The 15,786-nt window shown below is 35.0% G+C and overlaps 1 long non-coding RNA gene across 2 annotated transcripts in view; it reads left to right on the top strand.

The window, feature by feature from the left end:
• The window catches only part of LOC125384701, a 163,891-nt gene that overhangs the window by 142,599 nt on the left and 5,506 nt on the right, over positions 1-15,786 (top strand). For both annotated transcript variants that reach the window (XR_007223391.1, XR_007223392.1), the window contains exon 3: positions 4,018-4,140. This is a non-coding gene — a long non-coding RNA (uncharacterized LOC125384701). The remainder of the gene's footprint in view (positions 1-4,017; positions 4,141-15,786) is intronic.

Below are 15,786 nucleotides of genomic sequence, written 5' to 3' on the forward strand. Positions count from 1 at the left end.
TTAAGGTATGTATTTTGGAAAAAAATTAATTGCAATAGTTTGAAGAGGGACGTGAATTTTGGAATTGGATCGTTGGTATAAATGTGAGAACACCGAGAAAATCGTTCAAGTTTCGAAGCTTTGTCTGCATTATAATACGATCCGTTGCTTCTCGAGACGCGTGTAAGTCTGTGTGACGATCGTCTGTGACTTTAAATTTTACATGCGCGTACGACAAATTAAATCGATCTATACTTCGCGGTTTCCAATAAGAATAAACAGGGAAACGGATCTTAAAGGTAAAGAAATGAACGTGCACGTACGTGAGACGTGAATTAATTGGAATTTTTAAAAGAAAGATGGGGTTAACGAAGAGAAAAGCAAGATAAATTGCGCTTTTTAATACGGAGGATACGAATATTAGAGGCGAAGAGGTAGAAAAACGAAAACCTGGAACTTTCTACGCTATAAAAAATTTGTAGATACACTGAGGCTAAAGAAACTTTAAACCAAGAAACAAATTTTTAATGGGAAAATATTCAGCGACGTGAACAGGTTATCTAAAGCTTGACAAGTTGAATTGCTAATTTAATGTTGCGCAACGCGATCAAAATATCTTCGTTACTATTCTTGCACCAACATCGTTATACCATAAATATTAAATGAAATCGAGGCAGCAGCATAGCGAGATTGTATCATAATTATTGCGTGGTTTGTTAAAATGGATATTAACGCTAGAACTAGCAAAAATCAAATTGACTGGTTTTACAATTTTATTGTAAAATTCCTATTTCATATTTTTTCCGCAATGATGTAATGACTTTCATAACGATAACTAAAAGAATAATATAACGAATTTTATTTTGTTTTTATGTATTCAAAATGAAAATAACTTTGTATCAACTGGTACTTATCGAAGTGTAAAAGAGTCCTGCAATCTGTTTATCGAACCCCAATTAACCAGTTTCCTCGTTTTGCACAACTTGCCACACGTTTTTCAAATTTTTACTGCGTATCATTCGATATGACGATATCATTTATCAGGAAAATTCCGGATCCATCGCTAGATCGCTAGATACCAACACTAGAAATACCACAGCAGCCAAAATGACTGGTTCTACAATTTTATCAATGTGTCAATCCTCGTTTAGGGATCATGGTGGATTAATAATACCAAAAATGTACTACATAACATAGAATTCCTTCTGTAAGAAAGTAATAAATCAATAAATATAAAAATATTCTATTATTACTTTTATATTTTATTCTTTCATTCTATTATTATTTTTGAAAGAGCACTCATTTTGATCGGTTTTGATAGAAATAGCTTTGTGTTAACTATCGATATTTCTAATGTTAAAAACATACGAAAGATATAACTTGGGAAAAGGAATTAGAAAAATGAAGAAACACCATTCTCGTGACAATTAACTCTTTCGTGCGTATCTACATGAGCAGCTGGCTTTCAAGTTTCCATACGATTTTTCCGCGTCTCACGCGAATTCCAACCACGTGCCGTTTCGTCGCGGTAAATTCAGCTTGTCCTGTGAGGGTGGCAGCCGTTGAATTAACGACAGTACAAATTTAACTCGGTCGCGTGCAACAAATAAACGAACGCCGCTGCAGGCTAAATAATTATTGCCGAGCAAAATGGCGTGCTCAGCGGCCAGCCAGCGTAGCGGCCATTTGTACGTGGCCAACTCATAAACGCGGCCCAACTCTGCTCTGCCACGGTCCTCTCTGTGTTGCACGAGACGGGTTTTCTACAGAAAACAGCTGCTCGAACCTTTCAGTGTCCCTACAATGGCAACAAAATATGTTACAGTTGCGATTTCATTTATTTGAAATTCACGAGATTTTTAAAACTCTTTGTCCGTGCAGTGCGCACGTTGTAATAGAAGACGAATTGCCAGACGAATTACACTGTTAACACATTGTTGACCGGCAATTTTACTGAGAATTTATCTCATGTCACCGGCTATTATTTCGTAATTGGATGTGGAAATAGAGCGATAAAAATAAACTTTAATAAATTTTATTTATTATTCAACTTTTAATATTTCTTTTGCGAATAAAAGCGCATCGCGAGTTTACTCGTGGCAACGATTGACCATGGAAACACGAGTTAACTCGTGATCGGTCAACAATGTGTTGAGATTCGTGTCGTTACAAGGACAATTACGAGTAATTACGTATTTTATATTTTATCTACCGCGTGAGAAGCGTATGTTAACCGTTTGATTGCTAAACGCGTGTAAACAGGGCGTCTGCGAAATCACGGTACGAGTTGGCTGATGATTCCACGCGTGGAAATAAATCGAAAGAGGAGAGCAACGTTTCTTCGTTCAAGGCTTCGTTTTCGAGAGAAACGAGTTTGGAAGCCCAGCAGGTAGCCGCGTACGTAAATGTGAATTATGAAACTTTCGTTTCTTTACTATTGTTACTGATTATTATTACTTTCTTTGCTCTCTGTTTAATTTCAATGGTTTCATATAGTCAAGGATAAGGCTAGTACTTTTTAACGATCGTTTTATTAATCAGGAAGCAAATAGCGACACTGTTGAAAATGACCGATCGTCATTCATATGCAAATGCGCTAGTTACAGTAAAATAATAACTAGAAGATAGTTTTAGATATAATCGATAGATTTAATCGATAGGTGTAAGGGGGTGTCCTGAATTAGAAAGTTCTAAAACAGCGTCTTTTTGTGATTTTTTTTAGAAGGGAAAAAAAGAAATGAAGTTATTGAATTTTGATGTATGGTTTTATATATATTTAACGAATACAAAAAAATTTTTTTAATGTAAAAAAATAAAATTATAACAGATTTCTAAGCCTATTTCATGGACTGCAGTTTTCAATCGGCGTGGAAGATCCAGCTCGTAATTCTTCGCTGAAACGAAAAACCAAAAAAGCTAAAAAAGTTCGTCAAAAAGTTTACTTAAATAAGTATTTTTTTCTTTAAACCCGCCAAAATTTTTAATTTCACACTATTTTCCGCCTTTTTTTCATTTCATCGAGAAGAAAAATATATGATAATTTAATCCTTTTTTGGTTTTTCGTTTCAATCAAGAATTACGAGCTGGATCTTTCACGCTGATTGAAAACTGCAGCCTATGAAATAGGCCTAGAAATCTGTTATAATTTCTCTTCTTTACTTTAAAAAAAATCTTTTTGTATTCGTTAAATATATATGAAACCATACCTCAAAATTCAATAACTTCATTTCTTTCTTTCCCTTCTAAAAAAAAATCACAAAAAGATGCTGTTTTAGAACATTCTAATTCAGGACACCCCCTTAAGATATTCTTTTGTTTTTTGTCCCTAGTCCATGTAAGAAAATTCAACAAAGTTTTTTCGGCTCAGAATGGTGTGATAGATTTATCCAAAGAATAAAATAATAGCTATTGTGATCCTACCTCTAAATACAGAAATAACAACAGACACTGTCCACGTTTAACAAAATACAGACACGAGCAGAAACAACAGTTCCATAATTCGAAACTACCAGGCGACAGACGGCTACCTGATGGATTTTCAAACTAATTTTTCTTGTAAACTTTTTCTTTCCTCTTCTCCACTTATTTTTCCATCTGGAATCATCAGCCGACCGTTTGTACCATAATTTCAAAGACACCCTGTACATGTACTTTCACGTTCATTAATATATAGAAAATATTAATTTACATTAATATATAGGAAAGTATATATATACGTTTGGTAAATTTTACTCAGAAAAACATATTTACTGTCTTAGTAAATTGATAAAAACTGAGAAAAATTTCCCAATTGAAGAATTCGTAGAATTAGGAGAAAAAGCTGAGTTAATTATTCAGGAAGAAACAAGCTGGCTATAAGTTAAAATAAATAAGTATTATGCAGTCAGCAATTCTTATTTTGTTCTATCAAAAGTTCAATTAGTGTTCTATTAAAAGTTTGTTGTTGTCTGAGAATAAGCAAAATAGAAATAGTTATGTACATCAAAAATCTACATGAAAAAACGTTTTTTCTAAATAGTGCAACATTTCTGTTTGCAGCACATCGCCAGTTTAATCGACAACGAGAGAGTTAATTCACGTCTGGTTCGATGAACTTCTGTCAATCGAACGCTGTCATCTGAATACTCGGAATGCGAAGTCCTGGTTTTGTGGAATTTCACGGTGAATATCGAACGAACCATTCGTAATATTTGGATTATGTATAAAACTTCATAGACTGAACATTTGATTTTGATGATGCGAGAACGAAGTATTGCATAATTCAGTATTTTTAACAAATAGTAGTAAATAAATTAGAAATGTTCATTTAATACCACGTCTGATATTTTTCTATATTACCATTATTTCCTATATCACTTTACGACTATTTTACAACTTAGTCTCTTTAAAATCATATTTTATTCCGGTTTCATCATTGTTTTACAGTTTCGTCTTTCTTTAGATCACCGCCTCGTTCGTCTCTTCGATGTAGAAAATATCTGTCTATTCGAGAAACTGTGCTAATTTTCAGATCTCGCTAGCGTCTTTATTCTGATCGTAGAACGAGTTCATCCTTACAATGAAATATTTGAAGCTGAAATGTATTGAAAGAAACTTTTACAAGACTGTACTGTCTACGTTTTTTAACGTTGATCGTATGCAGATTTCGTTGGATGAAAACGATAAACTTGTGGAACACGAATGAAAGAGAAATTGCTTTGGTTAGCCATTACCATTACTACGCGTAAACCACTCAAAAATCATACTAATCCAGACCATTTTCTGAAACTGTTATAATTTTAATATACCGAAATATAATAAATCTACTGCTTCATTTCCGTCTTTTTCGACTCAAATATGATTTCTCTAACATTGAAAATAAATGTCCAGCAAATCCTTGTTGATACAGATGATTTTCCGTTTCAATTTTACGTGATACGTTTTGTTAGAATTCTACAAATCATTTTTGTCTGCTGAAATTATAACAATAAATATGAAAATATAAAAATATGAATATAAAGATACAGAAGCTAAAGGTTTATTTGTTAAAACTGATTAGATTTCTGTGTGGTTAAATACATATGGAAATGTTTGTAAATGAATTTTCAAATGTAGTGTAATAAATGAATTTAACAATTTCGAAAGAGGCAAAGATTTTAATAAAATCGAATACACCTGCGGTGTATCATTGCTAGCCAGGAATCACGTTTTTAATTTAGCGCTTTTTAACAGATTCAATTTCATTATTCGCTCGAAACAACTTTGTTTACGGAGCCTTCCGTTCGATATTTTTCTTACCTTTATGAAACGAGGATTTTCAATTTTCTGCGAAGCGATACGATTTTGTATTTCATATTGCCGCAACCCGGGAAATAAACTATTAAATTTAACCTACATTTACGAGATTGGTACAGGTAAATCGTACTTTATCTCTTCGATACATTCTGCGATTGAAATTTTTCTAAAATTTCTTCCACCGTTTAAATTACAACCACGTCTGCGGATAAAAACAACTAGTAACGTGTTAAACAAATAGACGAAATAAATAACGGAAGCTCTAAATCGACCATACAATTAAAACATTTAAAACAGAGATATTACAAAATTCTATTTAAATTCCACTAACAAAAGGCTAAATTTTTTAAAAAGTCTGCTCCATTTACTCGAATTATAATTCGCTCTGCGATACACATTATGTAAATTCTAATATAAAAATAAGCATTACACGTACATTAACATCAATAATAATGGAAAATAATTATTATTAAAATAATATTCGAAAATTCTACTTATCTAAATTTTGCTAAAATTCCCCCTCTTATTTAAATTCTGATTACTTGTATAATCTATATTATATAAATTATCGCATAAAAATACATTCATACGCATTAACGGTAACAATAATAATAAAAAAGATAGCGAGAAAGATAGCGTTTAAAATATTAAAAAATTCTATTTGAAAGTTGCTATAAGTTCGTGAAAAAATAGATCTTGCGGGAAACTTTGGCAATCCACGGTGTCTCTGTTTAAACTGAAAATTTCCAATTTTTCGAAGCAAACAAAGAGAAGCACAAAGAGTGCAGTGACGAACGAGGCCAGAGGCCTGTAAGCGCGCGAATCGAGAAGGAAGGGAGAAACGGAGCTGAGAGAACGAGAGAACAGAGGAACGTCTGTTCAGAGGCACGCGCTGCCATATCGTTGCGCAACAGCTTGACCGATCCATCGACTCGAAACACGCGTCGACGATTAACCGCGTTATCCCTATTTGCATGCGGCATTTATACGCCACGTTAATTAGAAGCTACGTATTGTCTATCTATTAACTTGCTCGTTTTTCCGGTTTCTTCCTATCGTCAGATCGTAAGATGTGTTTCGCACGACTTTGTTAGCAAAAGATGAATTCCAATGAGAAATGTTACAAACGATAGATAAACTCGTTTCACAGTAGTTCTATTACGGAACTGTTGCTTTCTAAGTGTTAAATAGTCTGTGGTTAAATATTCTTAAGTATAATCACACAAATTGAAGTAATTCAACGAAACTTTTTGCCATTTGTTCTCCTGAAACTGGTAAACGTTAAAACCATAGCCTTTTCCTCGGTTTTACTTCGATCGCTTTTAAACTGTTTCAATCGTTCGATCGTTTGATCGAGTGCGATCTCAATTACGTAATATAGATAATTTTATTCGCGATATTCTGTGTACGATCTAAATAATTTTCCGACTATTCCAAGAGTAAAAATTTCTTCCATTCTATGTTTTCAGTTGTCTGATGATCGTAAGCTGCATTTATAGTTTCTTCGTTGCGCGTTAATTTAATCTTCAGAATGTGCGCGCCATACAAGTTCCAACGTATATGGATATTTCGAAAAATATTGAATTAATTAATTGAATAATTATTTCAATAATAAAAATCGAATAAATCTTCTTTCATTTTTCATTACCCTTGAATTGCCTAAATTGAAGAAAACAGATTGAGATTCGTTTTAACGGTTATACGGAATACGTGTACGTGTTGGAATAAAAACTGATTCGGAGCGTTTAAACTGGAACGCAGACGAAATACGGACGCGTGAAACATTACCTGGGAGTTACACCGGGTTATACAGGGTTAACTGGTAAAGTGGTTATAATGCGCCAGTGCGTCATGCAGCGTCCTTGGTGCAGTGCACATGACGCACGGATGCATCGTGTGCGAAAACTTTTCCATGTTTGATTGTCACAAGTCTGCTCGTTTAAAATCCACACGTTTCGTGCGTTTCTTTCTTTTCTGCGTTTCGTTTGAATTATTTAAATCAATTAATTCGAGCTTGTTCGATCTCATGTTTCTTTAAATATTCGATTCGAACAATTTCTTACGAACTTTAAAAATAAACAATAAATAAACGATAACGCGAAAACTTAATTAATATATCCGATTTAATTTTGGAGGAAATGATATTATTTTCGAGATATATTAAAAAGATTCAAGTTCATGCTGTCCATTGCTCGGAAGTTTCACCATTTACATATTTAGGTATTTAATAATAATTACGTATTCAATAGAAAGAAAACCAATGAAAAATCGTTACTCAGAAGAATAAGATACAAAGCCAACAGGAATCTGCTAAAGGCATTCGATTTATTACGAAACAGCCAAAAAACCGTATTATATCTTCAATTCCTTTTCTTTCACAAATTACCCGATATCAGATACTAGAACCGATCTCAAACTTTTGACCTGTGCTGTGTCCTAGGCTAATAATAAAACTAAAAATCCTCGCACACTCATTTCCATCGAGCGTTCTACCTGACAGGCTTTGCACGTGATTTTTCCACGAAAATTTCCCTGTCACTGGGATTAGAGACGCGTTTTGTCCATGTTGGTGGACAAGCGCGTCGGTCAGCGACGGTCGATTAAAAAATATCGAGAGGCGCGGAGAAAAAGAAAAGAGGATAGAGAAAGAGAGAAGAGGGAACGGAACGAGGTCGAAGTCGAACGGAAGACAAGATTGATTACTAAGCGGAACGTATGGAGGGTCGGGGACAAAGCAGAGACAAAACAGATCGAAACACCATCCACGCTTGGGGCGGGTTTCTATTTGAGCACCCTCGGCCACGCTCGAGTGCCTTACTAATTCGATTAAACGTCGCTCCCGACCTTCCGTACCTTCGACACGTGACAGTCTAATTAGCGTGCGATTATTTCTGTAATGCCAAACAGGCCACCCGTACGTTATTTGTGCCGTGAAATAATATTGGGGAAGGTATCGATGGTGTTTTTAGAAGATCTCCTACCGGGAAGCGACAAACCACACGATTGCAATGAATTTCAGTTTGATTAATACTAGAACTACCACACCAGTCAAATTGACTGGTTTTACAATTTTGCTTTAAAATTCCTACTTTGTGTTATATTTTTTCGTGCAATGATGTAATGACTCTTTTGTAACGGTAATTAAAGGAATAATATAATGAATTTTATTTTGTTTTTTATGTATTCAAACTAAAAATAATTTTGTATCAAGGCTACTTATACAATACCAGTCAAAATGTAAAAGGGTTCTGCAATCTGTTTATCAAACCCCAATTAACTAATTTCCTCGTTTTATACAACTTCCCACACGTTTTTAAAATTTGTACTGCGTATCATTCGATGTGATGATATCATTTATCAAGAAAATTCCTGATCGATCGCTAGATCGCTAGATGTTAACGCTAGAAATACCACAGAAGTCAAAATGACTGGTTCTACAATTTTATAAATGTGTTAACCCCCGTTTAGGGATCATGGTGGATTAATAATACCAAAAGTGTACTACATAACATGGAATTGCTTCTGTAAGAAAGTAATAAATTAATAAATATAAAATTATTCTATTATTACTTATTTTTTAAACATTTTGACTGGTTTTGGTAGAAATAGCTTTGTGTTAACAATCGGTAGTTCTACTGTTAAGTATTTGCGTTTTAACTTACTTGAATGCGATTAAATGTCTTGTGGTCAAGATGAAATCGCAATGGAGCTGCTTTTTGAGATATGTATTAGAGTGTCCGAAAAGTTTCTTTCGTTTTATAAGGAAATAATGGACGTGCAATGTTTTTTGTTTTATATTAGTTTATCGGATTATGCAAGAACATAATAATAGAAATATGACGAAACGGATCATACGTAATTCAATAAAATAATATAAAACGGAAATTCTTGTTCATCTACTATCACCTTATGAAACGAAAGAAACTTTTCGGACAACCTAATACAATGGCTGGAACAAATATTTGTACATACTTTTCTTTGTAGCAGATCCATTTCATTTTCACGGTATCGATCGTACTATCGATGACACGAAATTCAATGTACTTGAATGTACTAATTAATTGCTATGTATATGCCGCGATAAATGCAATGGTGTGTAAATGCTTTTTGGTAATTGGGAATTTCGTAGATATATGAATATCGTAGAAGAAAGAGTGTATTGATAACTATTTCCTTTTAGTAAATATTTTAACGTTCCTTCACATAAAATTTCTATGTGATAAGCAAATTCGCGAGACATTTCTTCTTTTTTATTCGCATTATAAATACTAATTTGAAAAATTGAATGATTCTATAAAAACTTGCATCTCGTTTAATAGAATCATCCGTAGAGCGCAATGAACTATAGAGTAACAAATACAATAAAAAATTTAATAATCGAAATATTGCAGATTGGTTAAGACAATGAACGAATAAAAATTGTCCACTAAATATTTATTGTCTATAAAGTGTTTACTTGATAACATAGAATATCTCTATAGATTGCAACTCACGGCTTCCAAAAGAAGCTTTTAACAAGCTCCTAATCATTTCTCGGGTTTATCTCTTTCCCTGTTAAATATTCTAATACTCATGCACTGATATATATTTTCTTACGTACACAGAGCGTCATGAAGGTGCGTTTAGGCGAAGCGAGCTTGTTCTTGCGCCGCTTCGTGGTGGGTTTAGACCAACGGAGAGTATATTCGTTGTCCGCTCGGTAAAATTAAAAGATGATATCGCAATCGAGCATTCGTCCATCGATCGGACAAAGAATGATCTCACTTTCTTCGCGTTTCTGTGCACTTCTGGTTAACTGTAAATTGTTTAAATTTCGTTCAGCGTGAGAGCACAGCCGATCGAATGCTCGTTCGCGCTTCCATTTCACGAAATTTTACCAGAGCGATAAAGGAGCTAAACGCACCATTAAACGTAATTAGAGCGAAAAATCGATAGCGTAAACGAGCGTTCGACGATTGTTCGTGAAATAAAAAAATGGAACGTTATGAAAGATCCTAAGAACGTTTGAAAAATCTTCATTTCTTCGTTGGTTATGGTTGCCACGAGTCTAATCGAAGATCAAACTGGAAATAACTATCGAGCATTCCAGATGCTCGGTCTAATCTCTACAAACGTTCGTACACAAAATTGTAAATGAGTTTACGAAGCTATCGGTCGATGGTGGTTTACAGAAAACGAGCAGTAAAACGCTGCTGCTCTCGTTCTATATTCTTGCTGGTTCGTTCTAAACGCGGCTAGAGGTGTTGCAGCGAGTCGAATCGGCTCTTGAATCGCATCGAATCGATCGATTTACGATCACCAACGCACACCTGACCGACCATAGAGTGGCGCCGATCGAAACGCGGGTATGCACGCGCTCATTCCCGCATTATTCGTCGCGTATAAGTGGGAACGTACACACATGGGTGCAAGTTAGGTCGCACGGCTGACCCAGATATGCGCGCAGCGTCGCGTCGTCGCGCGAAGCGAAACGCGATTGAAACAGCCCGCTCTAGATTTCGCCGCCGTTTGTCGTATCATCGGCCATCGTATCGCGCGAAATATCGTCACGCGACGTCTTCTACTGGGATCCTGATCTATACAGAACTGTACGATCGATCTACTAACTATGCTAATAGACGTAGCTACGTGCAAGTTGCTACGAAGTCGCTCGACAGTACAAACTTTATGGCGTCTATTCAGGTAGTTTTGTTCTTAATGCTGTTGTCAATTGCCGCGGTTGTTCATGGTTGTGCGGTTTCTGGGTAAATGGAACGGAAACGTTGGATAGATTCTGGTTGGACGAGACGAGTTGTTTAGGTGAATCGAGTTTACATGTTCCGAGGAAAGTGAATGCAAAAGGAAATATTTTCGTATTGGCGGATTGCGAATGTTTAGGGAAATTCAGGTTTTTGTATAATCATTATTTTATACCCTTGGAAATAGAATCGTATAAATATGAAGTAACGTGCAACATAAATAGAGATTTGTTTCATCCTTGAAATGCTGTAACGAATGCTGTACACGCCTTGGATATTTTGTATATTTTTCCAGATCACGTGCAATGCGCATTCGAATTTCTCATAAACGTAGAAACATTGGCAGTGGGTAAGCAAATAAAAGGATAACTTTGATAACATGCAATCGATCATTGAATTTTTCAATTCCTCCTTATGTTTCTTTTCTGTAGCCTTCAAAATTATCACATTTATCCTGTCAAGTTCTTAAATTGTATCTCATTGTTGTACGTTATTTAATGCTAATAAACCTGAAAGCCAAGTTGGAGAAGAGTTCGAACTCTTCGCTGTCGCGGTTGAGGCATATTAAAATTTCGATATTTCTTTTATCCGCCATTGGGCTTCGATTTTAAGGCAACCCCGTAGCAAATATACGAAACAGAAGGCACAGAGTTTTGTCGTATCGTCGATGAAAAGTCTGCTCTTGAAGGTAGCTGGGAAATGGTTTTAATAAACCTGAAAGCCAGAAACCCGGTTGTAGTTGAAGGAGAACCTTCTGCTGTCGCGACTAAGCTGCATTAACATTTTTTTATCCTCCACGATATCTAAATTTAAGATGATCCCATAGATACGCAGAAGACGTAGAATTCTTTTGCCGTTGATAAAAATTCTACTCTTGTAAAATAACTGGAGAACAGTTCTAATAAACCTGAAAGCCGGAAACGTAGTCGGAGAAGAACCTAAACTCGAAACCCTTGGCTGTGGCGAATAAGGCGTCGTAACCATAACGCAGCCTCGAGTTCCAGCCGTCTGGCAGACGAGGCGCACAAGCTGAGCGTATCCGGCACGAACGTGCGCATAAGTGCACACCGGAATGCCCGACGTAGCAGCGGTGCATACTTAGCGGTGCATACGCGCCGCACACGCATACACTCGGTCACGCGATCCTGTATGCGCATACACTGTCTCTCAAAAGTATACGGACGCTTGGTTACGTTTGACAGAATGTGATGTAAAATCGTGGGTAGGTAGCAGCAGCTGATTTTTATTATTTTGTCGTTGTTACGTTATGGTTGTATGTGTATAGGTATACGCATATGTCGTTTCTGAATTGGAGATGTAATTTAAGAAATTGTGCAAGAACGAGTGGAAGATGTGAGATCTCGTCTTAAGTTTGAGATAATGTGACTTGAATCTCGGCTACGAGCAACCATGCAACTATCTTGTTATTTATTCGTTGTTCATGTACGTTGTATATGTTGCAGAATGTTTTTAGAGCGAAAAATGTCACATAGAATGGGCTTAGAAGGTTAGTTAAACGCGCCAAGTAACATCGTTTAGGTTTGATAGAGGAAATATAACGTGAGTTCTAGAAAAGAATAGCTGCGACGATCGTAGTACAGGACGCCTCTAAATTGGAGATACAATAGAGAAAGGGGTGGAGAAAATCAATTGGATATCGTAAAGTAAGGTTTTTCACTGAGAATCTGATCCACATTGTTGTTATAAAAATATTACAATGATTTTGTTATTTAATCGTTATTATTAAAATTACGGTAACCTTTATCTCGACAGGCCACAATGTGAAAATTGTTAGATTGCCAATTTCTGAAACGTAACAATTTCTTCGCTCGTGAATCCCTATTTTCTAATATTATAAATCTCACATTGATTTATTAATATTTTTCCAAATTTCTAAAGACCTTCGGTAACTCGATTAACAGTCTAACTTACAATCTGTAAATCCATTTATATATTTTACAAATTGGTCAAATCTGTAGATATTAGGTTGTCCGAAAAGTTTCTTTCGTTTCTTTAAGGTGATAATAGATGAACTACAATTTCTGTTTTATATTATTTTATTGAATTAGATGTAATCCATTTCCTTTTATTTCTATTATTATGTTCGTGCATAATTCAATAAACTAATATAAAACAAAAAACATTGTGCGTCTATTATTTCCTTATAAAACGAAAGAAACTTTTCGGACCAACTAATACTTACGAGTAACTGCATGTACGCGTCAGAGACACTCCGAGTGCTGTCAGAGCTAAAGAGAAAGAGAGAAAGAGAGAAAGAGAGAGAGAGAACAGTCAAGAGCGGGTTCCGCTGGTGCGTGCGGGCATGTGCAAGCGCAAGGTCGTGTCGGGGTTGGGAATTCCGACTGCCAAGGGTTCCCACCCCTTCGTATTGCACTAGAATTCTGACACTACTACCTGGACGACCGACTGCTGCTAGACGAAGATGGAGAACAACAGAGAAAAGAGTGGGAGGCGGATAGAGAAGGGCCACTCCGTCTCGTTTCCTTTCCGAAGCGTATCCTTCGGGAATACGTACCGGGTGAACCCACAGGATTCCATGCATCGGGTTGGTTCGCAAACCTGTTTAACAGGGGAAATTTGACACGTTCCCTCCTAATCCGATTTTTACGAGCCATACGTTATCATGGTAATAATTTTCCTGTAAAATTAGTTTTTTTTTTTTTTTATTTATTAGAATATTTACAATCAATTCTCGTTGAGAATTTTCAGTAACTTTTTCAGTAATTTTTAGTTTGGCGTGATACAATGACATGGATTATAATAGTTTTATATTGTTGGTTCTAGTAGAAACTAAGGATTTAATCTAGAGGGTATTTTCTTTTGCAAAATTAGTAACACTGATTTTTACGCATTTTATTTACCAATTATTCTGAAATTCTATGTATAAATAATATTGATGATTTTTACAGTTATCCTTCTATTGTATTTGCATACTGTGTGTGGCTTATCGACCAATGATTTTAAGTTATCTTTCATCTTTTTTATATTTTCGTTTAAATCTAACTTCGCTTAGAAAGATTAAGGTAACGCGTTGCAATGAAAGCTATTGGACGATATTCTAGAAACTTGGAAGAATTTTCAAGAATTTTGGGCGATTTTTTTAAAAAAAGGATGGATCGCATGGATGTAAAGGACTCAGTATGCGGTCGACGCCAGTAAAAATAAGGTTGCAAACGAAGGATTATGAATCATTGCGTGAAATCGGTTTCTGCGTTGTGAAAATTTCTATTTTATTTAAAAGTTACCGCAATATTCCGTACGTTTATATTATATATGCGTGTATAATTTTTTAAACTACGAATTTTATCAAATTTTATTTAATCAGATTAGTTATTAAAATACTACATGATTATTAAAGTACGTACGCTGCAAGCTAAAGTACCATTGGAAATTATACAAGGAACAATATAATTCATTATGTTCCATTCAATTTTCCGATAGTTAATATTAAATCGGATCAATAATTTTAATATTGCTTAATTGTTTATAAATATTCTCAGTACATATCTAATAAACATTTTGTTTTATTCATTTGAAAAATATACCAATTAGTATGGGAACCAGCAAAAAGTTGTCATCATGCTCTTCTAAGTGACGATCGAAATAATCGATAGCGTCTCGACTGAGATCGGTATAAAATATTACAAATAATATAATAGTAAAGTATTAATTATAAATTAGTTTATAAATGACTAGTTTTAATACTGTTAACCCTCAACGTGTTTTTCTATTACGTAACAATTATTCTGTACCTTATTATTATATAACAATGTTCGTCGCAAAATCGTTTTCGTTTACTCCATATCGTTGCGTTTCATGACGTGCATCGTTGTTTGACGTATACTTACACGTCGTTTCGTTTATACGTCATTTCCGTTTATAACTGGCGTACGATGAACGTGTCGAGATTGTACAATACGTCATTACATACATTTGCAAGATTATGAGTTGCGAAATGGATAGTAATAGAAGCCTAATAATAAGATTGGCTAAGCTTAATGATAAAAGAATATGAAACACGTAACATAATCGATAAAATATATTATACTTCGTGAGCAGGGAATATAGTTTGAGAATATAATTTTTCATTATAAACTTCGATTCGTTTTTAAATCATTAGACTCTGTATTAGTATTTGCCAAATTATAAATTTCAAATTATATCTTTCTATGTCGATTTATATAATTTCGCGAAAAATGAACAAAATTTGTTTCAGTTTTGTATAAAATTTTGTAAAAAGCTACGAAGAATATTTATTTCGCCCTTAAGGGGATTTTAACAATGTTCTTTCGATATTTGATTGAATCAATGATTGAAACGTTACGAATGAATTTCTGTAACCGTAAAAAATTCCCCGATGGAATTGTCAGCAAGAGCCGTAAACCAGGCCTTTTTTCATCGGTAGGAAGATAATTCAGGAAGGAAGAAGAATCTTTTGATGAACAGAAATGCCGGGAAAGGATTGAAGTTCCTTTTCCAAGTGGATGAAGTACGTAGTTGGAGTGATAATTGACTGGGCGATGATGAAACTGGCTGACTCGCGATCTTCCTAGAGGTAGCTAATATTTACGTTGAACTAACAGGAAAGGGAAGTTCTTCGTGAAGTAGGAAAAAGCTTCTCTTAATGCGAAATAGCCACTCGTTTTTTCAAAATAACGGCTGAACGAGTCCCTAGTAGAAAATTAATGAACAAGCGATTAAGAATTCGAAATCTTTTTTCTAAATAATTCCAGAAACGGAAAGAGTTCCTATATTGTTTAAAACATCTTCAGAA

This window comes from Bombus terrestris, chromosome 3, assembly GCF_910591885.1.
Source record: "Bombus terrestris chromosome 3, iyBomTerr1.2, whole genome shotgun sequence".
Lineage (NCBI taxonomy): Eukaryota > Metazoa > Arthropoda > Insecta > Hymenoptera > Apidae > Bombus > Bombus terrestris.